This window comes from Vulpes lagopus, chromosome 23 (assembly GCF_018345385.1).
Source record: "Vulpes lagopus strain Blue_001 chromosome 23, ASM1834538v1, whole genome shotgun sequence".
Classification (NCBI taxonomy): domain Eukaryota; kingdom Metazoa; phylum Chordata; class Mammalia; order Carnivora; family Canidae; genus Vulpes; species Vulpes lagopus.
This window is the reverse complement of record NC_054846.1, coordinates 47,260,107-47,282,408: the sequence shown is the minus strand read 5'-3', so window position 1 is coordinate 47,282,408 and position 22,302 is coordinate 47,260,107. Positions and strand designations below refer to the sequence as shown.

General features: G+C 42.8%; 1 protein-coding gene across 1 annotated transcript in view; it reads right to left on the bottom strand.

Annotated features, from left to right (window-relative positions):
• Positions 1-21,977, bottom strand: part of PTPRF (protein tyrosine phosphatase receptor type F) — a 138,151-nt gene extending 116,174 nt beyond the window's left edge. The window contains exon 1 of the mRNA XM_041738179.1: positions 21,902-21,977. The gene's annotated coding sequence lies outside the window, so the exon portion shown is untranslated. The remainder of the gene's footprint in view (positions 1-21,901) is intronic.
• Between the last annotated feature and the right edge of the window lie 325 nt (positions 21,978-22,302).

The following is a 22,302-nucleotide window of genomic DNA, read 5'->3' as shown; positions in this document are numbered from 1 at the left end:
TAAACCATAGGAAGTGACAAAAGAAAACAGAACATTCTAAGGCTTTTTTTAAAAAAGTAACTTCCACACCCAACCTGGGGCTCAAACTCACGACCCCAAGATCAACAGTTGCTTGTTCTACCGGCTGAGCTAGCCAGTCGCCCCCAGAACATTCTATATAGCAAAAAAGCAGGAAGTAAAGGATTCCTCCGTAATAGAGATGGAATGTGAAAAAAAGATTTAAAAAAATAATCTGATGCTAAGATTTCAAACGATTTCAATAAAATAGGGTATATGAGGGGTCAGGAGTGGAGTTCAGGTGTGTTATGGTCTTACCTTGCTTGGAGGAAAGTCATTAACTGGTTTGATTCTTGACACCGATGGAGAAATTTGTTTCAGTATTTAACAAAATAGGAAGGACAACAGTCGGAAAAAAACAGAATGCAAAACATTCAGACCACAAAATAATCAAAGATGTGCTATCAAGCCTCAAAAGGCAGGGAGGGGGAAAAAGGAAATCAGAAAGCATGATCAATAGAAAATAGAAAATAAAACAGTGGGCATAAATCCAAATACATTAGTAATTACAGTAAACTTATTTGCAAATGATACGCTGCTCTCCCTAGGAAAGGTGTGATAATCAACTGTAAAACCATTAAAATCAAGAAAAATGTTCAGAAGGGATGCCAACACACCAAAATCAATAGCTTTTCTATTTGTCTGTAGTAATCTATTAACAATGATAACTTCAAAATACCTAGGAATACACTTAAAACGAAGTGTACAAGATAAGCAAATGACAAACTATCCAATAGAAAAATAAACAAAGGTCTCCAACAGACAGTTCACCAAAAAGGGAAAACGGTCAATAAACATAAAACCATGTTCAAGCTCACTAGTAATCAGAGATATGGAAATTGAAACAATATTAATATCAAAAGTGAAAAATGATTCTTAGTATTTAGTGATGGGGATGCGGGGGGGGGGCATGCTTGTGCAGGAGTAAGAATCCAGAAAGCCGTTTTGGAGGGCAATTTGGGAATGTTTTACATTTAAATGCATGTGTCTTTTGACCCAGCAATCCTGCTTTCAAGCATCTACTCTACAGAAATATCTGCACTCATGCCAAGATACTCTTGCAGAATTATTTATAATAATAGAAAAGGAGGGAAACAAATACCCCAAAGTAGAGGAACAATCAATTAAATTACAATATATCCATATGTAAGAGATTGCCAACAGCTGTCCCTCTTCTCCGCTTAGGTGGATTTGATATTTCACCTTGAAACAGGTCTCCTCCATTCAGAGAGGGATAGCCTTGGTGGTATCCATTATTTATGGGAGTGCGGGTTAGATAGGCACCCCTCGCCCTGAGGGAATGGAGGGATGAAGCCTTCTGCGGCTTCATGAAAGCAGGATTCTTACAGACGCCCTTGGTGCAGAGACTTGGTCTGGGAGGGGAAGGTAGACTGATTTGCATTGGGAGCCCAAGGCCTGTGAGAAGGGAGGAATGGCAGTGACAGCCCCCCTTCTCCGATGTTTGACACTAATGAGACTTGACCTGGTCAGATGGAACACTTGGGTGTTGACATAGGGTCTGCTGGTAGGAAGAACACCGTGGTTTCCAAGGGAGGGATGACCATGAAGGAAGGTGGGATCCGGGCTCCAAATGGGTATCCCAGAGATGACAGGGAAAGCTGTCCTTTAGACCAGAGTACCCCGGCATGGCATTGTTTTGGAGAAACTATAGCTGGGTTACAGCTCTACTAAGATAGACCCAGGCCAACTAGTCCATCAACGGAGTAGAAAGGCATTCACTGGATTGTAGGGGCCAGGTTCAATAGGAACACTGGGTGGTTATCAACCGGAAGAAAAAACATACTAGTGGTTCAAGGGGTCAAAATGCCCCCTTCCATGGAGTGTCATGGAGAGATAGACAAGTGTGGTGGCCTCCAAGGCCAGTGTCACTTGGTCCTCTGTAGCCGTCAGACTCAGTGTTCGATTACGGCCACCTCTCTCACTCTGCTTCAGACACAGCAGCCTTTTTTTTTTTTCTTTTTTTTCACAGCAGCCTCTTTACTGTTCCCCAAACATGCTAGCACGTTCCTGCTTAGTCTTTGCTCTTGCTCCATCTCTGCCTGGAAAGTCCTTTTCTCCTCCAGCTTCGCTTCTTACACGTCTGCTTGAATATCACATTGTGAGTGATGCCTTCCTTGTTCACGCTTTGAAAAACTGCAAACCCTTTACCCTCCCAGTGGGCTAGGTCTTTATTGCCTTTCTCACTGGATCTTAGCCAAAAGGCTGAGAAGTGATTTTATGGCCTTTCGCATTTAATTTTTCTCTGAAGCACTTAGCACCTGATATATTTTATGTATCGCCAATTTCTAAGCCACCTCTTCCCACCCTTGGTGGAATGTAAGCTTCGTGAAGCCAAGTGTTGTGTATGTTTGGTTCACTGATTTGCTTCCTAGGACCTGGAACAGTGCCTGACACAACAGTAGATGCTCTATGAATATGTGATGAGAGAATAAATAGGTGCCCGTAGAAAAACCCTAAAATGGGTGGTAAGTGAACAAAAAGCAGATTGTCAAGTAACGTGCATAGTATTACACCATTCATGTAAAAATAACATGTGTGTGTGCTGATAGAGGAGAAATGCCAAACTATTATTGGAGAGGGGGATGGGAGGTGAATAACTAAATAAATAGCTAAAGTGATGCATTTTTTAATTACTTAAAAATTAACTTTTCCTTTGTATACTTCTGTATCATTTGGCAATTGTGTGACATATGAGTATTTATCACTTGTAAATCAAAATAGATAAAAATAGTTCTTTGAAAGATTTTATTAATTAATTAATTAATTTAAAAATATTTTATTTATTCATGAGAGACAGAGACAGAGAGAGAGAAAGAGAGAGAGAGGCAGAGACACAGGCAGAGGGAGAAGCAGGCTCCATGCCGGGAGCCTGATGTGGGACTTGATCCTGGGACTCCAGGATCATGCCCTGGGCTGAAAGCAGGCGTTAAACTGCTGAGCCACCCAGGGATCCCAAGATTTTATTTTTTTAAAGTAATCCCTATGCCCAACATGGGGTTCAAAGTCACAACCCTAAGATTCAGAGTCACATGTTTTACCACCTGAGCCAACCAAGTGTCCTGATAATAACTTTTTATAACTAATAATAAGAGGCTAACAGTGCAGGAACAAGGGTCCTAACCTTTGGTACTGGCAGTGTGGTTTAGAGAAGATTAGTCCTCTTGCAGATAAAAATGATAAAGTCTGGTCAAAATATTTTTTGGAAATGACTGGAAAGGCAATGACTGGGAGAATGACTAAAAGCAGGCAAAAACTTGAGGCGATTCAGTTCTTCCGAGAAATGCAACTGTGTGGGTGAGAGCCACATTTATATGGTTTCTCCTCTGAGGGTACTTCCCAGTTGTTGCAAAACATAAGGATAGAGAAAAAAACAGAAAGCTGTGGACTCAGTAGTCACAGGACGGGGTTTGGGACTGTCAGAGCAGCAGGGCATCGAGGAGGGAAAATCAGAAAGAAAGGAGTTACAGAAGGGGCAGCACTAAATCTATATATAAATTTTTCTAAGACCCTTGGCTGATCCCTAAGCTACAAGAGTGGAAGGACTCCGAAGAGATTAAGGAAGAAAAACAGCTGGAAGCCTAAAAGAGCTGAGCAGAGATTTCAGTAGTTGCCCACTTCAGGGGAAGCAGTTCTTAAAAACAAGACAATAGGCCCCAAATGGAGTCACTTATGCAAAGCCCTCCATCGCCAAACTGAGACTTAATGACAGTTTCAGTCTCTCCTGGAAATGAAATATTAAACCAGTCAATCAGGATTCACCTATTAGTGAGGTAATCTGCCTGAGAGACCCCTGCCCTCCCCTAAAGGAAGGTGACTTGGCCAAAGTCCACCTGCTACTTGCTATTATGATTTTCTCATCCCACTCCCTTTTGCTGGTAGAGGTGAAAAGCCAATAGAATCCAAAGAAGATATACAAGTGGCCAATAAGCACATGAAAAGATCTCAGCATCATTCACCACCAGGGAAATGCAAATCAAACGCACAATGAGATACCATTTCACAGTCACTGGGAAGGCTATAATAAAAAAGACATGTAATAACAAGTATTTGTGAGGATGTTGGAAATTGGAACACTTGTACGTTGCCAGCGGAATTTAAAATGGGTCACTTTGGAAAACAATCTAGCAGTTGGTTCATCAAATGTTTAAACACAGAGTTACCATATGACCCCCAACACTTAAACTGCTAGGTGGACGCTCAAGAAAATGAAAACACATGTTTACACAAAAACTTATACACAGATGTTCATAGTGACATCATTCATTATAGCCAAAGACTAGAAACAACTCAGTGTCCATCCACTGATGAATGGATAAGTAAAATTGATACATCCATACAATGGAATATTACTCGACAATAAAAAGAAATGAAGTACTGATACATGCTGCATGACATAAATGAATCTTGAAAACATTATGGAGCTGGACCTGAAAGACCACAGATAAAATATTTCATTTACACAAAATGTCCAGAATAAACAATTCTATGGAGACAAAGTAGATTAGTGGTTGACAGACTAGAATTTTTTTTACAGGTTTTATTTATTTATTCATGAGAGACACACAGAGACAGGCAGAGACACAGGCAGAGGGAGAAGCAGGCTCCCTGCAGGGAGCCTGATGCGGGACTCGATCCCAGGACTCCGGGATCATGCCCTGAGCCTAAGGCACATGTTAAACTGTTGAGCCACCCTGGTGTCCCTAGAATTTTTTTTCAGAGCAGGATTTGATTCCCATTTCTCTTAATCTTTCTTGAGCTTTGCTCTGGATGCAACTAAATTACTTTCAAACAGTTTGATCCTTTCAGGTGTTAGGTGAGTCTGTAGCAGTGCTCAGTCTAAGACTAATTATTTTCCACTCCTGGGGGCCATTCCACAAAATGCCTGAGTACTGTGCCTAATATCTGGTGAATTTAGAGTTTTCTAGTGTGGACTTGTGTGGGTGCCAGGCACTATTCCCTCTAATCCTTTTGGATGATTCTTTCTCTAGCCTCAGGATGTGTCCTCACATATATGCACTGACTAGGACTCTTGAATACTGGAGTGGGATCCTCTGTAAATCTTCAGGGTTTCTCTCTGTGCAGCTCTTCCCACTCTCATATTCTATTCTGTGAACTCTAGCTACCTCATCTCCAGATTCTCAGTTCCATCTTCTCAAATCATGGCATCTCTAGATTCTGCCCAAGTTCCCCCCATTTATGCCTTGACCTAGAAACTCTCCCAAGGCATCAGGTTTGGACAGTCATAGGATTTATTTTTATTTTTTAAAAAATATTTTATTATTTATTAATTTGAGAGAGAGTGTGAGAGAGTGCAAGTGGGATGAGGGACAGTGTGGGAAGGAGAGGGAGAGAAGAATCCCAAAGCAGACTCCATGCCAAGCACAGAGCCTGATCCTGGGCTTGATCCCAAGACCCTGAGATTGAAACCAAGAGTCAGATACTCAACCAACTAAACCACCCAGACATCCTGACAATCGTAGAATTTAAATGATCTGTTTCCCATCTCTTAGGGATCACGTCTTCTTTCCTTGATGTTTACTGTCTTGAAAATTTCTGTCCCATATATTTTGTCTGTTTTTGTTTGTTTCCAGTGAGAGGATAATCTGGTCTCTGCTACTCTATCTTGGCTGGAAGTGTAAGGAATCATTTATTAAAAAAAAAAAAGAAAGAAATCATTTATCACTGTTTAATATTAGAAAAGGTAGACTTTTTTGGCACATAAGTAATGAACCACTGAATTCTACTCCAGAAACTAATATTGCATTGTATGTTAACTAAGTAAAATTTAAATAATAAAAAAATAAAGTCTAGACGAGGGGAAAAACGGAAAAAGCAGACTTTAAGACAAGGAATATTATTGGAGATAAAGCTATCATTTCTTTTTTTTTTTAAAGATTTTATTTATTTATTCATGATAGACAGAGAGACAGAGAGAGGCAGAGACACAGGCAGAGGGAGAAGCAGGCTTCATGCAGGGAGCCCGACGCGGGACTCAATCCCGGGACTCCAGGATCGCGCCCTGGGCCAAAGGCAGGCGCCAAACCGCTGAGCCACCCAGGGACCCCCAAAGCTATCATTTCTTAGTGATAAAAGGGTCAACCTTTCAAGAAAGAGGGTGAAATCGTCAATGACCATGGATTTGACTAGTTGTCTTGATAGTTGTCAATTTTGCTTTATGTATTTTAGGCTGTTATTACCTGCTGTTATGGGTTGAATGTTTTGTGTTCCTCCACCCGTGAATTTATATGGGGAATTTTAATCCACAAAGTGATGGTTTTGGGAGGAAAGGCCTTTGGTAGGTAACTAGGTTTAGATGAGGTCATGAGAGTGGGACCCTCATGATGAAATTAGTGTCCTTATAAGAAGAGGAAGAGATCAGAGTTCTTCCTCTGTCTGGGATGTGACAATACAGTGACAAGCTTGGTTGTCTGCAAGCTTGGAGGAGGGCTTGCACTCTGAACTGAGTCTGCTAGCACTTTGATGCTGGACTTCCCAGCTTCCAGAACTATGTGAAATAAATGTCTGTTGTTTAAGCTACCCAGTTGTGGTATCTTGTTATGGCAGCCCGAGCCGACTGATACAGGTATGTATACATTTTTCAAATTGTTATCTCTTCTTGGCAATTGGGAAAGGAGGTGCACTAAAGATCATAAGGATACAGAATATTTGAACTAACATTTTCAACCAATTTGACCTAATTGACATTTATAAGTTTTTATAAATAGAACACTGATTTCAAAACTTCAGGATACATCTCTTCAAGTGCAGGAGGAACATTTACCAAAAAAAAAAAAAACAAAAAAGAGTAGGAGCATTTACCAAAGTAGACTATTTTCTTTCTTTCTTTCTTTCTTTCTTTCTTTCTTTCTTTCTTTCTTTCTTTCTTTTTTTTTAGATTTTATTTATTTCTTTGAGAGAGAGAGAGAGAGAGAGAGAGACAGAGAGAGAGAACAAGCAGGGGAGGGACAGAGAGATGGAGAGACAGAAGCAGACGCCTCACTGAGCAAGGAGCCTAATGTGGAGCTTGATCCCCGGACCCCTGGGTCGTGACCCGAGCCAAGGGCAGGTGCTTAACCAACTGAGCCACCCAGGTGCCCCCAAAGTAGACTATTTTCTAGGCAATAAGACAAGTCTCAGTGAATTTCAAAGGACTTAACCATACAGAGTATGTTCCCTGATCACTGTGGAAGGAAGTTAAAAACAAACAAAAATAAGTTTAAAAACCAGAAAATACCCATTTAGATATTAGAAGACACACTTTTAACCTCTATGTTAATAAGAAATCACAGGGATATTAATATATAATCTGGAAGTGGGTGATGATTAAATTATACCATATCAAAATTTGGGGAATGCAGCTAAAGCAGCACTTAGAAGTAAATTTATCTTTAAATACTAATGTTATAAAACAAGATCATCTAAAAATCAATTATCTAAGTCTCTGCTTTAGAATGCTGGAAAAAGAAGAGCAAATTAAACTCAAATAATAAAGGAGAAAGGAAATAATAGTCGCAACAAATGAAAGAGAAGCAGACAAAACAGAAAAAAATCAACAAACTTCAAATCTGTAAAAAAGACAAATGACTGATACATGTAATACATGTTTGGATCTTAAAAGTATGTTAAGTGAAAGAAGCCAGACCAAAAGAGTACATACAGGTTTTTATTTAATTAATTATTTTATTTATTTGTTTGTTTGTTTGTTTAGGGTTCTAGATAGCCACCCCCTTTTAAAAAATATTTTATTTTTTTATTCATGAGACACACAGAGAGAGGCAGAGACACAGGCAGAGAGAGAAGCAGGCTCCATGCAGGGAGCCCGATGTGGGACTTGATCCCAGGACCCCGGGATCACACTCTGAACCAAAGGCAGATGCTCAACCACTGAGCCACTCAGATGTCTCTAGACAGCCCATTGATCAAATTGGGCCTCATACCAGTTTCTCTGTGTGACCTTGAGCTAAGAGTGGTTTTTACATGTTTAGAAGATTGCAAAGGAGAAGGAGGAGGAAGAAAAGTAGTAATGACCAGTAGGCCGCAGAGCCTGAAATGTCTCTTATCTGTCTCTTTTTAAAGATCTTTCATTTTTAAGTAATCTCTGCACCCAACATGGGTCTCAAACTCACAACCCCAAGATCGAGAGTCACATGTTCCACCAATTGAGGCCAGCCAGGCGCGCTACTATTTGTCTCCTTACAGAAGAGTTCTCGGATATATGATCCCCACAAATGGCTATGACAACAGATGTGAGAGTAGTGGCTTCACCTGGGTGGGGGGGTGTGGGAGGGATGACTGGATCAGGGCCGGGGGAACTTTCCTGTGTAATGGACATGTTTACTATTTTGATTGTAATGATACTTGAATGTATAATCTTGTCAAAATCCATTAAAATCTGAGCATTTTACTGTACATATATTTTACCTTAATAGAAGAACCAAGAAGGGGTCTCCCCACTTCAGTCATGAATTGTAGTCACTGAGTAAAATAAAAACAGATTTTTTTTTTAGGATTTTATTTATGAGAGACCTAGAGAGAGAGGCAGAGACACAGGCAGAGTGAGAAGCAGGCTCCCTGTCGGGAACCCGATGTGGAACTCGATCCCAGGACCTGGGATCACAACCTGAACCAAAGGCTCAACCACTGAGCCATCCAGGAGTCTCAAATATAGATCCTTAGAAAGCATGTTTAAACCCCCCCCAATATCTTTTCTTCTAAGTGGGGATTCATATCTGGAACATAGAGCTTTGTATCTGAGGTCTTCTTTGATGTTTTAGCTTGACTGAGGGCAATAAAATAAAAAACAGTGTTTACAGGGCTTCAGAAATTGTTTCCTTAAGATTGTGCTTCCCAAGTAACAATTTAACATGATTGAAAATATAAATGTATGCTGTGAACTGATGTTCTCTAATGTCTGTCTGCCTATATGTGAATGGGGCTGAGCAGTGTACTCACTCCTCCACTATGTTAAAATTTATGAAAAACACACTGTAAATTATTTTGCGACATATTCTGTTTTCTATCCATTAGAATGAATTTGCCTGATAGAAAATTGACTTGGTCTTTAAACTGATATTAAATTCTGTTCTAGTATGACTTTTGGTTTCGAGAATCCAATGTTACGAATTCTTCCTTCTTTCATATTTATAATTTTCTTTAGGACGAAATGATGTTGACCTGTGTTTGCTTCGTCTGTAAATCAGAAGACCTAGCTCCCTCTTCCCTGATCAAGAAATAAAATTGGGTTATTAGAAAAAACTTCAGGGGATCCCTGGGTGGCTCAGTGGTTCAGTGCCTTCCTTTGGCCCAGGGTGTGATCCTGGAGACTGGGGATCGAGTCCCACGTCAGGCTCCCGGCATGGAGCCTGCTTCTCCCTCTGCCTGTGTCTCTGCCCCCCCCCTTTCTATGTCTATCATGAATAAATAAATAAAATCTTAAAAAAAGAAAAAGCTTCAGTAATATAGATTTTGAAATATATTTGATTTATTCATAAAGCAATACACAGGAGTAAAAATCCCAGAGCCATTAAAGGAGTGAATATTAGTACAATTTTTTTAAATTTGGGGGATATTCCACTTAAAAATAGGTTTCCAAGACCCCTTCTATATATATATATTTTATCCATGACTCCTAAATGTCCTGCCCCAATGAGCAAGAGGAGATAGGGTAGAAATGTCTTAAAAGTTGATTTAGGGATGCCTGGGTTGCTCAGTGGTTGAGCATCTATCTGCCTTGGGCTCAGGGCGTGACCCTGGAGTCCCGGGATAGAGTCCCCGCATTGGGCTCCCTGCATGGAGCCTGCTTCTCCCTCTGCCTGTGTCTCTGCCTCTCTCTCTCTCTGTGTGTCTCTCATGAACGAATGAATGGAATCTTAATAAAATAAAATAAAAAAATAAAATAAAATAAAATTGATTTAAAAGATACCACTCTGGGGTGCCTGGTAAGGAGTTTGGACCAGAATCCTCCACATGAGGCTGAGATTCTCCACAGGGCAACAGGGATATGATTGAACTGAAAAATGTTACCAACAGGAAAAGACCGTGAGGATGCCCTGTCTACAAACTTGGAAGTGATGCCTCATAACGGTGTATCAAAAAAACTCTCATCAAGTCTAAAACTTAGAAGTGAGTCTAGGTTTGTGGTACCTCCAACTAGTTGGCAGAAGCAAACATGGAAGATTTCTCCATGGAGGAACACGTTCTCATTGAGGCCTCACTTCCCACAGATACATTTCCAAAGAACTAGAGTTCATACACATTTCTTTATTTCTTTCAGATTTTATATTTACGTAATCTCAACACCCAACATGGGGCTCAAATGCATGACCCCAACATCAAGAGACATGTGCTCCATTGGGTCAGCCAGGAGCCAGCCCTTTTTTATTTTTATTGATTGAGAGGAGACAAGTGAGCTCTAGGGAGTGTGGGGTGGGGAGGGACAGGGAGAGAAGGACAAGCAGACTCTGTGCTGAGTGTGGAACTTAACTCAGGGCTGGATCCCACCACCCTGAGATCATGACCTGAGCAGAAATCAAGAGTGGGATGCTCAACCAACTGAGCCACCCAGGGGCTTCGAGAAACACAAAAGACATCAGAAGTTTGACAAAGGCCCAACAGATCATCAGGAAGGATTAGGCAGGTTTGAAAAGAAACAAAATAGAAATTCTAGAAAGTGGAAGTAAAGTGGGAGAGAATAGAGACCAGAAATGGACCACATATACGTGGTCAATTTGTTTTTTTATAAAGATACAAACATGGAGAAAGGATGGTATTTTCAATAAACAGCTGCTGGAACAATTGAATATCCATATGCAGAACTTTGACACACACCTCACACTTTATACAAAAATTAACTCGAGGGGATCCCTGGGTGGCTCAGCGGTTTAGCGCCAGCCTTCGGCCCAGGGTGTGATCCTGGAGACCCGGGATCAAATCCCACGTCGGGCTCCCTGCATGGAGCCTGCTTCTCCCTCTGCCTGTGTCTCTGCCTCTCTCTCTCTGTGTCTCTCATGAATGAATAAACAAAAATCTTTTTTAAAAAATTAACTCGAAATGGTTCAGAGGCTAAATGTAAAACCTACGGCTATAAAACCTCTTGGAGAAAACATAAAAGAAAATTACTGTGTCCTTTTTAGCATATGATGCCAAAAGCATGATTCATTTAAAGAAGGTAAAGAAGAGCTTTAATTAAGAAAATAAATTTAAAAAAAGAAAATAAATTAGACTTCGTCAAAAGTAAACATTTCTGCTCTGTGGAAGGAAGGCCCCACTGAAGAACAGAAAGACAAGTTGCAGACTGGGAAGAAATATTTGCCAAAAATGTATCTGACAAAGGATATGTATCTAAAATACATTTAAAAAAAAAAACCACACCACTCTCTCAAAACTCAGTAATAAAAAAATAGCTCAGTTTAAAAATAGGCCAAGTTTTGTAACAGACACTTCACTCAAAAAGATATTTGGGTAGGAAATAAGCCAATGAAAAGATGCTCTACAGCAGTAGATCTTAGGGAAGGGCTGTGTGGCACCCCCATACGGTTATTGGCCATTGGGTCGGTGCCAGGGGGTGAGAGCTGACCAGGCCACGCAGGGCCTGTCACACGGTGCAGCAGCCACTCTGGGAGGCGGCATGGCGGGGTCAAGCATACACTTAAGATGTCATTCAGCAATCACACGCCTAGGCATTTTTCCGAGAAAAATGAGACCTTATGTTTGCACTGAAATCTATACACAAATGTTTATAGCTGCTTTATTCATAATTATGGAAAACTGGAAACACAAATATCCATCAACTGGCAAACAAATAAACTGCAATAATGTCCACGCGATGTGAGACCGCTGCATGCAACAGGACCTAGCAGCAAGAATGAACTGGACACACGGTAGCCAGAATGAGCCACAAACAGTAGTGTCGGGGATGGGAAGCCAATCGCAAAAGAGAACACACAATACACTTTTACCTGTCGCAAGGTAACAACACAGGCCGAACCAAACAGCATATAGTATATTATATATATAATAGTACATATGAATATATAAATGTAATAAAACTATGAAGAAATGCAATGAAATGATCAACAGCAATTTGGGATGGTGGTCCCCTCTGGGTTCAGGGAGGAGGACACATTTGCCTTTGAAGAAGGGCACACAGGGGATCCCTGGGTGGCTCAGCAGTTGAGCATCTGCCTTCGGCCTGGGGTGTGATCCTGGAGACCCGGGATCAAGTCCCACGTCGGGCTCCCTGTGTGGGGCCTGCTTCTGCCTCTGCCTCTGACCCTCTCTCTCTCTCTCATAAATAAATAAATAAAAATTTAAAAAAGGAGAGGGGCACATAAAAAAAAAACCCTCAGAGTTTCTCTTCTTTTTTTTTTTCAAAAAGATTATTTATTTATTTACGAGAACCACAGAAAGAGAGGCAGAGACATATGTCGCCCCGGTTCACTCCACTGATGGCAGCTCGGCTAAGTGATGTGGGTAGTGGGACGTGCCGAGCACTCTCCATGCAAGATATATGTATGCCTTTGGCAGGGGGCCCTGCCACATAGGTGCAATTTCTGAGGCCTCAGTGGTCTGGGGCCTCCTAGAGTGAGAGGCAAATTGCCACCTCTTGAATTTCACACTCTGGGGTCGGAAGGAGGTCACCTGGCACAGCTCCATCCTAGAGGGAGCAGAGCTTTGCTCTTATGGGTTAAAGATTATGCTGAGTGAAATAAGTCAGTCAGAGAAGGACAAACATTATATGGCCTCATTCATTCGGGGAATATAAAAAATAGTGAAAGGGAATAAAGGGGAAAGGAGAAAAAATGAGTGGGAAATATCAGAAAGGGAGACAGAACATGAGAGACTCCTAACTCTGGGAAACGAACTAGGGGAGGTGGAAGGGGATGTGGAAGGGGGTGGGGGTGACTGGGTGACGGGCACTGAGGGGGGCACTTGACGGGATGATCACTGGGTGTTATTTTATATGTTGGCAAATTGAACACCAATAAAAATAAATTTATATATAAAAAATAATAATAAAAAGCAAAAAAGAAATTAAGACGGAGCTTGGTTTCTTTTGTCTTCTCTGCCTGAAATGCCTCTGCCAGCATCATGTGCAGACTTACAGAACGCCGTATCCCTGACTGGGGTATCAGACACGTCATCTCCAATGAGGGACACGTCTCACAGCACAAGGAGTGTGGCAATTGGTGCGTGCCCATGAGAATCATTGGTATCACCATGCGGCTTGCTGCCTGGGGTCGAGGCACTGGAGAGAATGATGAAGTGGGTTACTAAAGCCTCAGTTATGCGCCAGCAGGAACCAAACAGCTTCCAAGGAGCATAGGCTTGAGGGCACCTGGCTGGCTCAGTTGGAAGAGCATGCGACTCTTGATCTCAGGGCCGTGAGTTTGAGCTCCACGGTGGGTATAGAGATTACTAAAGAATAAATAAGCAAATACACTTAAAAAAAAAAAAAAAGAGCCTATGCTATAAAACAGACGTCAGTATACGAGCCATCTCCCCCAGAGCCAGGAAGCATGCTTCAGAGAAGACCTGTCTGCTTTCCATCCCCAGTACCGTAGGCCCAGCGCACCTGAAGGTTCTAGTGTGCTCAGTAGCAATACTCCCACCAGGAAGCACAGTCACAGTGCTAATGATCTCGAGGCTAAAATTTATCGTGATCGTTTTAGGCTCCCCATGTCCCTCCGTAGCCAGGACAGGGGTTCTCTGGCTGGGGTAACTGTTCCTGGTCACCAGGGAGAAATTGTGTGGCCCCCGTGGGGGCGAGGAGGACTTTGTGTAGGGTATGTCTCTTCTTCTCCTGCTACAAAACTCTGGTCAGTGGAAGATGGACAACCCAGGATGGTCAATGACTCAGCTCCTCCAGAAGGAGGGTATGAATCATTCCACCAGGTCGGGAAACTCATCCGGCTGCGGTGCTAGAAGAGGGCAGAGGGAACTTGGATCAAGTGTTGGAAGCACACTGCTGGGGTATGACCTAGGCACTGTCACCGGCTATGGTGATGAGGACTGTAACCGCTCCACTTAGGTGACTTTACTGCTCATCCCGTTTGGTTTCCATTGCTTCTTTTTTTTTTTTTTTTAAGATTTTATTTATTTATTCATAGAGATGCAGAGAGAGAGAGGCAGAGACACAGGCAGAGGGAGAAGCAGGCTCCATGCAGGGAGCCTGACGTGGGACTCGATCCAGGGTCTCCAGGATCACGCCCTGGGCTGCAGGTGGTGCTAAACCGCTGCTAAACCCCAGTTTCCATTGCTTCTTGAGACGTTATCACAAATATAGCAGCTGAAAACAACACCCATTCGTTAGCTTATATGCTGGAGGTCAGAAGTCCGGGCATGGTGGACATGGCTGTGGCCTCAGTTCAGAAAGCTCCTGTGGGTGTTGAGCTGCGTTCTCATCTGGAGCTCAGGGGCCTCTTTCAGGAGCATGTGGTTGTGGCCGAATTCAGTTCCCTGTGACTGTAGCCTTGAGACCTCCCGTAGATCCCTTCTCCGGAAAGAGACCTCACCCTTTCAAGAGCTCACCTGATTAGGCCAGGATCACCCAGGGCAATCTCCCTTTCCTAACGGTTTGGGACCATAATTATATCTGCAAACTCTCTTTAGAGTGGTACCAATGAGTGTCTGATTGAGTTTGGGAGGGAACGTGTGCACACGCCCGGGAGCAGGAATTTAAGAGGCTGCTTCAGGATCCTGTTGGCTCGCTTCCCCCAGCTTTCCTCTGATTCCTTATCCAAAGAATATCAGTGGTGGTAATGCTTTGAGCCTTCAGGGGGGATTATGCTGGATTAGGATCGCCATGTGGTGAAACAGTAGCCAGTGAGACTTGGTGTGTCCTGTGGATTGGGACACGAGTTCTTCACTCAGATGAAGGATAACAGTGTATCCCAAGGGAGGAAAGACATGAGCTGTGCCAGATGCACCATGTTTGTCCCTCCAGAGTTTGATTCCTTCCCAATCTCTGCCCAAGTAGGCAGACCTAGCCTCGTCTCATCATCCGGGCCCCTTTGTCCTCTGTGTCTGTTTGCTTTGGCTTATCTGGTTTAGCCAGAGATGGGAAGGAGGGAGGAGAGTGAGGTCCGGGCGTCCGGTGCTTGGACGTGCTCCCTGCAGGCCACTTCAGGCTGTGGGGTCCTTCAGCTGTGGGTGGAGGGCGGCTGTCTCCACATAAGCCTCCCCCGCAAGGGCCCATCCCCTTGACCTTTCCGGGCCCGGGCAGGGCAGCGGGCTTGCTGCGATGGCCTGGGCTGCTGTGCCAGCCCCATATCCGCCCACGCCCTGCCCACACCTTCATAAAGACTGCCTTTTTAAAAATCTCCCAAATTATCCTAATTTGAATGTGCCATCTGTTTTCTGTTTGGACTCTGACTGATACAAGAACCTATCAAGAGATAGACACAGGAGTGTGACAGATGGAGATACAAATATTACTTTTATGACAGCCACCAGTGATACTGGGCAATATGGCTTGGGTCTGCGGGGCAGGCAGGTTCGCTGGTAGCCCACCCCGGGGTCAGCCCGGGAGTCCCGGTCCTATGACCCTGGTAACCCCCGCAGAGCACCAAGTAGTGCTTGCTTACGTTTTTTTTTTTTTTTAGGTTTATTTATTTATTCATTAGAGACACACAGAGAGGCAGAGACACAGGCAGAGAGAGAAGCAGGCTCCATGCAGGGAGCCTGACGTGGGACTCGATCCCGGGTCTCCAGGATCATGCCCTGGGCTGAAGGCAGGCGCTCAATGGCTGAGCCACCCAGGCATCTCTAAGCAGTGGTTTCTCGCCAAGATCAGGGAGGAGGGCCTGAGCACTTTAGCACCCCCTTTCCACCGACCTGGGGGTTTCGCCTGGATGACTGAGGGCAGCCTTCCTTTCCACATAGCAACAGGAAGCTCCACGGAAAGGCACTCAGAACAGCAAATGTTGCTTTAAAGAAAGGGAAAGATAAGCAAAACAGCCAAAGACGTAACGTCTGCGATTTCTATAAAGAGTACCTACACACTGACTTGTTAGAACTCTAAGAATCCCAAGGAGAAGCGGACAAAGGCTACTGCTCAGCAAGTCACAGAAGCGGCAAGAGTAATGGCACATAAACCTCTGGAATGATGTCCAATCTCAGTAATAATCAAGGACTTGATATTTATTTATTTATCAGATTTTATTCATTTATTTATTTGAGAGAGCATGCATAATGGGGTGAGGGGGGGTGGGGAGAAGCAGGCTCCCTGATGAGCAGGGACCGCCCAGACCAAGGGCTCTATCCCACGACCATGGGGATCATGGATCACGACCCAAGCCCAAGGTAGCTGCTCAACTAACCAACCGAGCCACACAGGTGTACCTCAAGGACTTGATTTTTAACCCCTTCAGGTTGACAAGAATCTTAAAAATGTTATGATTCAGTGTTGATGAAGATGTAGGGAAACAGGTACTCCGACAGACTGATAGAAAGAATGCAAATTGATAAAGTCCTTTAAAGAGCAATTTGGCTGTGGATTAGAGCTTTCAGGGTGCATGTCCTACAACCTAGCAAGTCCACTTATGGGATAGACGCTGGAGAAATACTTGTATTTGTACACACACAAAACATACACAAAGATGCTTATTGTTTGTAATAGTGATTTGGAGGCAATCCTTATCCATTAATAGGGGGACGATAAAAATCTTCGTATTTTGGGTCACCTCACTAGTTCAGTCTGAAAATACAACTAGATCTAGGGGTTGTGCGTTTGAGCCCCACGGTGGGGGTAGAGATTATTTAATAATAAAATTTTGGGGGGATGCCTGGGTGGCTCAGTGGTGGAGCGTCTGCCTTTGGCTCAGGGCGTGATCCTGGAGTTTGGGATTGAGTCCCACATCGGGCTCCCTGCGTGGAGCCTGCTTCTCCCTCTGCCTGTGTCTCTGCCTCTCTCTCTTTCTGTGTCTCTCATGAATAAATAAATAAAATCTTAAAAAACTACATATTTTGGAATAAAATGCAGTTAAAAGAATGGCCTAAGAAAGGGGAAGAGAACAGTAAGGGAGACTGATATATTTTCCTAAAAATATATTTCCTACATATGTCTGATAGATATTATAAAATAAACAAGCTGCTAAAAGTATATACATAACACCACGAGTAGAATTCAGATGTGTAAAAATTAAACAAGGGAAGGATAGGATTTTGTAGTCACGGTTACCGAGATTTTTCAAAATTGCAAACATAAAAAACAGCGTTTTGAATATTCACACCTGTACCCTTTGAGTCACACATACACTGGTTGTATTTAACCAAGTTTAAAGTTTGCATGTGGATGGGTGTGTAGTTCATTAACACTCCATTAGCTAAGACTTCCAAGGGCTTTGTGTGTTACTAATAGCACGCATCTGTAAGGGAAGGAAGGGCACAAGAAGAGTGTCTGGATGTGATCCAAACACCAGTAATAGAATAAAAACGGAAGGGCCAGTTATAGGAATTTCCTTTGCAAGACAAGGGCGTATAACATGAAACAGCAAATATGATAATACTCTTCCAAGAATATTATATGATCATTCATGCAAACAAATTTCATAAAATGATTCCATGCTGTTTGGTATAATGATGTTATTCAATATACTGTGTGTGCAAGATGATTCTGTTTAAATTTCTGCTGAAATTTTAGTGGGAGAGTCCTAATGTAGATGCACCATGGATATTTCTCTAGGACGTGCTTGGATACAAGAGAAGACTATGAAAGAAAACTTTACTGAAGACTTAGCTTCCTTTCTGATAACAGTTCAAAATGAATCCATGTGATATGGACTATTGCCGGCATACTGAGTAAAGCAGGGAAGATCACTTCTGAAGTCTTAGCAATGCAGCTTCAATGGCTCAAAAAAAGAAAAATAGAGTAACACTTGAATGTTGATATTCTTACATCCAGGCACCTGTAACTGAACACATGGCTGGATGTCAAAATATAGAACATGACATATCGAATCCGATTTGAGCACTGCTGTAGAGAAGTGGTATAAAGACCAGTGGCTGAGGGGATCCCTGGGTGGCGCAGTGGTTTGGCGCCTGCCTTTGGCCCAGGGCGCGATCCTGGAGACCCGGGATCGAATCCCACGTCAGGCTCCCGGTGCATGGAGCCTGCTTCTCCCTCTGCCTATGTCTCTGCCTCTCTCTCTCTCTCTCTGTGACTATCATAAATAAATAAAAATTAAAAAAAAAAAAAAAAAAAAAAAAAAAAGACCAGTGGCTGAAAAAAGAAAGTTAGGTAGAAAAGATGATACTCTTCTATTAGAACAAGGGTAGGAAAGAGTTTAATGAAGTTTGGGTGAAATGGAAAACATCAGTATAAACTCATGACTTTGAAAGATAAAGACTCTGCCACAGGCTATATGAAATTATATAAATTCAGAAAATGACATCAATACATAGCCCCAGTGCCCAGGATTCAGGTCTTTAAATGGAAGCATTTACATTTTACCAAGAAAACCAAGTGTTTCCCGAAAGGCGCACCATGCTGGATCTCGGGATGACAAAAGCAAGTTAGTTCTAGGACATCTGGTTTTTAGAAGGAGCAAAGATGAAGTAAGAGGGCCAGTGCTTTATTCTCTCTGGCTGACTGTCCCCATGAGCTATGGTTCTGTTAGGAAGGAAAAGAGAGGGAACAGACGTTGGGTAGGTGACCTACAATGTCTGTAACAGGTTATATGGTTGATCCAGCTTGGGTCAGGCGCCCACTCATTGACCAATTACTGGGACTTGGACGAGAGAATCATATGAGAAAATGGTAGCACCCATTTACACCTTAAGGTGAAGGAGTGGTAGAAATGACATTGCTTCCTCAAACCAGGGAGCTTATCCCAGAAGAAGAAAGAGATCCTTTATTAGTAACCTACTGCTGCCAAAAAAATTACCTCAAAACTTTGTGGCTTAAAACAACAAACATTTACTATCAAAGAGTTTCTGTAGGTCAGGAATTCAGGGGTGGCTTAGCTGGTATCTCTGATTCTAACCTGATAAGGCTGCAATTAAGATGTTCGAGGTACAGTCTTGAGGCTTAATGGCAGCAGATCTGCTTCTAAGCTCACTCACATGACTGTTGGCAGGCCTCAGGTCCTTGCTGGCTGTTAGCCAGAGACATCAGTCCCTTGACGTGTGTCTTTCCATAAGGCAGCTCACAATATGGCAGTTGGTTTTCCTCAGAGCAAGTGAGTAAAAGAGTGAGAGAGGGGCACCTAAGACAGAAGCCACAGCCTTTTTGTTAGCTAATTTCTGAGGTTCTATTCTATTTGTTAGAAGGAAGTTGCCAGATCCAGCCTGCATTTGAGGGGAGAGGGTGTGAAGACCAGGAGGTGGACATCACCGGGGGACCAGTCGACAGGCTGCCTACCATAGCTTCTAGGCAGGTAATACAAGAAAAGACCCCTACACGGCACAGCGACACCCTAAATCCAAAACGTGGTGATTATGAGTCTGTTACAAATAGGCTGTCTATAGAGAAATCCTTTTTTTTTTTCTGTAGAGAAATCCTTGCAGTTATGATGACACTACTAGAAGGACGTTAATGCAAAGTGGGCTAACAGGTGCCGATAATGCTTACAAGGTTTTAAAGACTCATTTTTATTAAATACGAAAGATATAAAATGGTATTTCTAAAATATATGCGAGATATAAAGGGTAGTGATAAAATAGAGGTGCACGCATACGTGAGCATCTCAGCCAGTGTAAGAGAAAGGGGATGGCCACTACTTTTGAAGCCTCCAACGCCCCTCTTTTCCCTACCCATCTGGAGCTCACCACCATTCTGAATTTTGCCATCATTATTCACTTGCTCTTCACAGTCCTACCACAGATGCTCCCATCCTTACACAAGATATTGTCTGGTTTTCCCTGCTTTGGAATTTATATAAATGGGGCCACACTCTATGTGTTTCTCTGTGATTTGCTTCTTTCATTCAAGATTATGTTTCTGAGATTTATCCAGTTGATGTGTTCACACTAATGTTTCCAATTTGATCCAAACTTCACTAAGCTCTTCATGTATCACTTGAATACAAGAGCAAACTCAATTCTATTATTTGAGCCACCAGCTTTCTCTTCACTTTTCTATACAACACTGGATGACTAGCCTGCCACTCATCTCCATACATAGTAGTTGGGGTTAGATTCCTATTTCTGCTACATAAACAGTGCTGCTATGAACATCCCTGGACTCCTGGTACACCTGTGCAGACTTTCTGAAGGGATATACCTGGGAAAGGAACTGCAGGATCAAACGTATATGGGTGTTCAGCCTTAAGAGATACTGCAAAATTGTTTTCCAAAGTGATTGTAGGGATTCACACACTTCTTCTGGCAGTGAATAAATGTTCTAGCTGTTTCAAATCCAATCCACTATTAGATAATGTCTGACTTAAAATTTTTTGTCAGTCTGGAAGGTATAAAATGAATTTCATTGAGGTTTTGATTTGCATTTCACATGAGATGTGTGTATGTGTGCGTGTGTGTGTATATATATATATATAAAATATATATATATTTATATATTAAAAAAAATATATATTTTTTTACCACACTGGCAAGTGCAATCCAGTGATCAAATAAGACTCTAAACTCTGCAGTCAAGTCTTAGCCATCATCCATGTAACTATTTATAAATTATTGTTATCTTAACTCATTGTTATGTCAAATTCTTTGGTTAAAAGTTAAATGCAAAGAATCAAGATTTGCAATAATAATTTAGTATAAGGACTATGTTGCAAAGTAGTATATGGTAGGAAGTCAAACAGTGAATAAAGAAAATAATTTTCGGGGCACCTGGCTGACTCCGTTGGCGGAGCATGTGACTCTTGATCTTGGGGTGGTGAGTCTGAGCCCCACAGTGGGTATAGAGATCACCTAAAATCTTGAAAAAAAAGGGAAATAATTTTCATGGGCATTGTACTCCTTTGGGATTTATTTTGATATATTATGTGAAGGTGTTGAAGAGAATTAGGGGGGAAAGTGAGTCATGCACCTCTAATTTATGTGTATACATCATCTCTGCTGTCCTAAAGGGTATATACGCAAAAGGGTGGACCCCAGCACGTAGTGGTGCTTTTAAAGAAGTCTTAAGTAGAATTTACACTCTCAGAGATATACAGTGAAGTGATAAAGAGGAATTACTTTCCTTAGGTGTTATTCTGCATGGTCAACATTGGACTATAAACATGCTGAAGTTGGGATCGATTAAAATGTTAAACTTACTGAGGTCACGTCCTGACTGGACTGTACCCAAGTAACACGTTTCAGGACAAGTCAAAGTTCCAAGTAGAACACGAGCTACAAATGGGCGAGAAGTCAGGTGATCGGTAATAGCTGGTGGCAGTCTGTTCTTAGAGCTGAAGAAATGGAACGTGCTAACCACTCGGATGAACAATGGTGCGGGGCGGGGACCCCAGGGGTCTGAGGGAGCCTGCCTTGGTGGAGAGGGCCAAGCAGTTACAGAACAGACAATGGAGGTTGGGTGCTCCTAATGTTGCACTTGGAGCTTCCTTCTGTCAAAGCTAGCGCAGAAAACAGACCAACGTGACTTCCACTCACGTGTTGGTGGATTTTTGGAAAGCAATTTTGCAGAGCATCAAGACCTTAAATGTGTTCCTATTTGTTATGTAATTTCGGCCTTAGGAATCAGCCCAGTCATTCGGGTTACCGAGGATGAAATACACTCACTCCAATTCTCTCAAGAAACATCATTAAGAGGCTACAGACACAGAAATCCAGGAAGGTCTAGACATCCCAGCCTGGGAAGTGCAGACCCAGGCAGCTGTGGGTTTCACAGAGGTTTCTCCACGTGCCACCCTTACCCTGGTACCTGGTTACACCCGGGTCTGCGCCAGCCTTCCTCTACCATTGGACTCCGGCTTACTTCGCTCCCACAGCCACAGCCATCTGGCAAGACCACCTTTTAGTTGACTTTCTCAGCACTTCCTTGGTTGAACGGTGAGAAAGAATCTGATTGGCCAGATCATCTTTCCAAACCAGGCAAAGTAATGGGTGGGCTGCCCTAGGATCAGATGTCCTCCTGCGGCCCAATCAGCTGGGGGAAGAGGGAACAGCCCGCTCCTAGCCGCTGCGCGCAGAGAGCAGCGGGGGGGGGGGGGGGGGGGGGGGGGAGGCGGGGGGGGGAGGGGGTAGTTTTCGCATAAAGGACTTCGGGCTGGCAAATACCGTAATGGACATCTCCAAGGAATCTAGGGAAAAAATTCAGAGGTG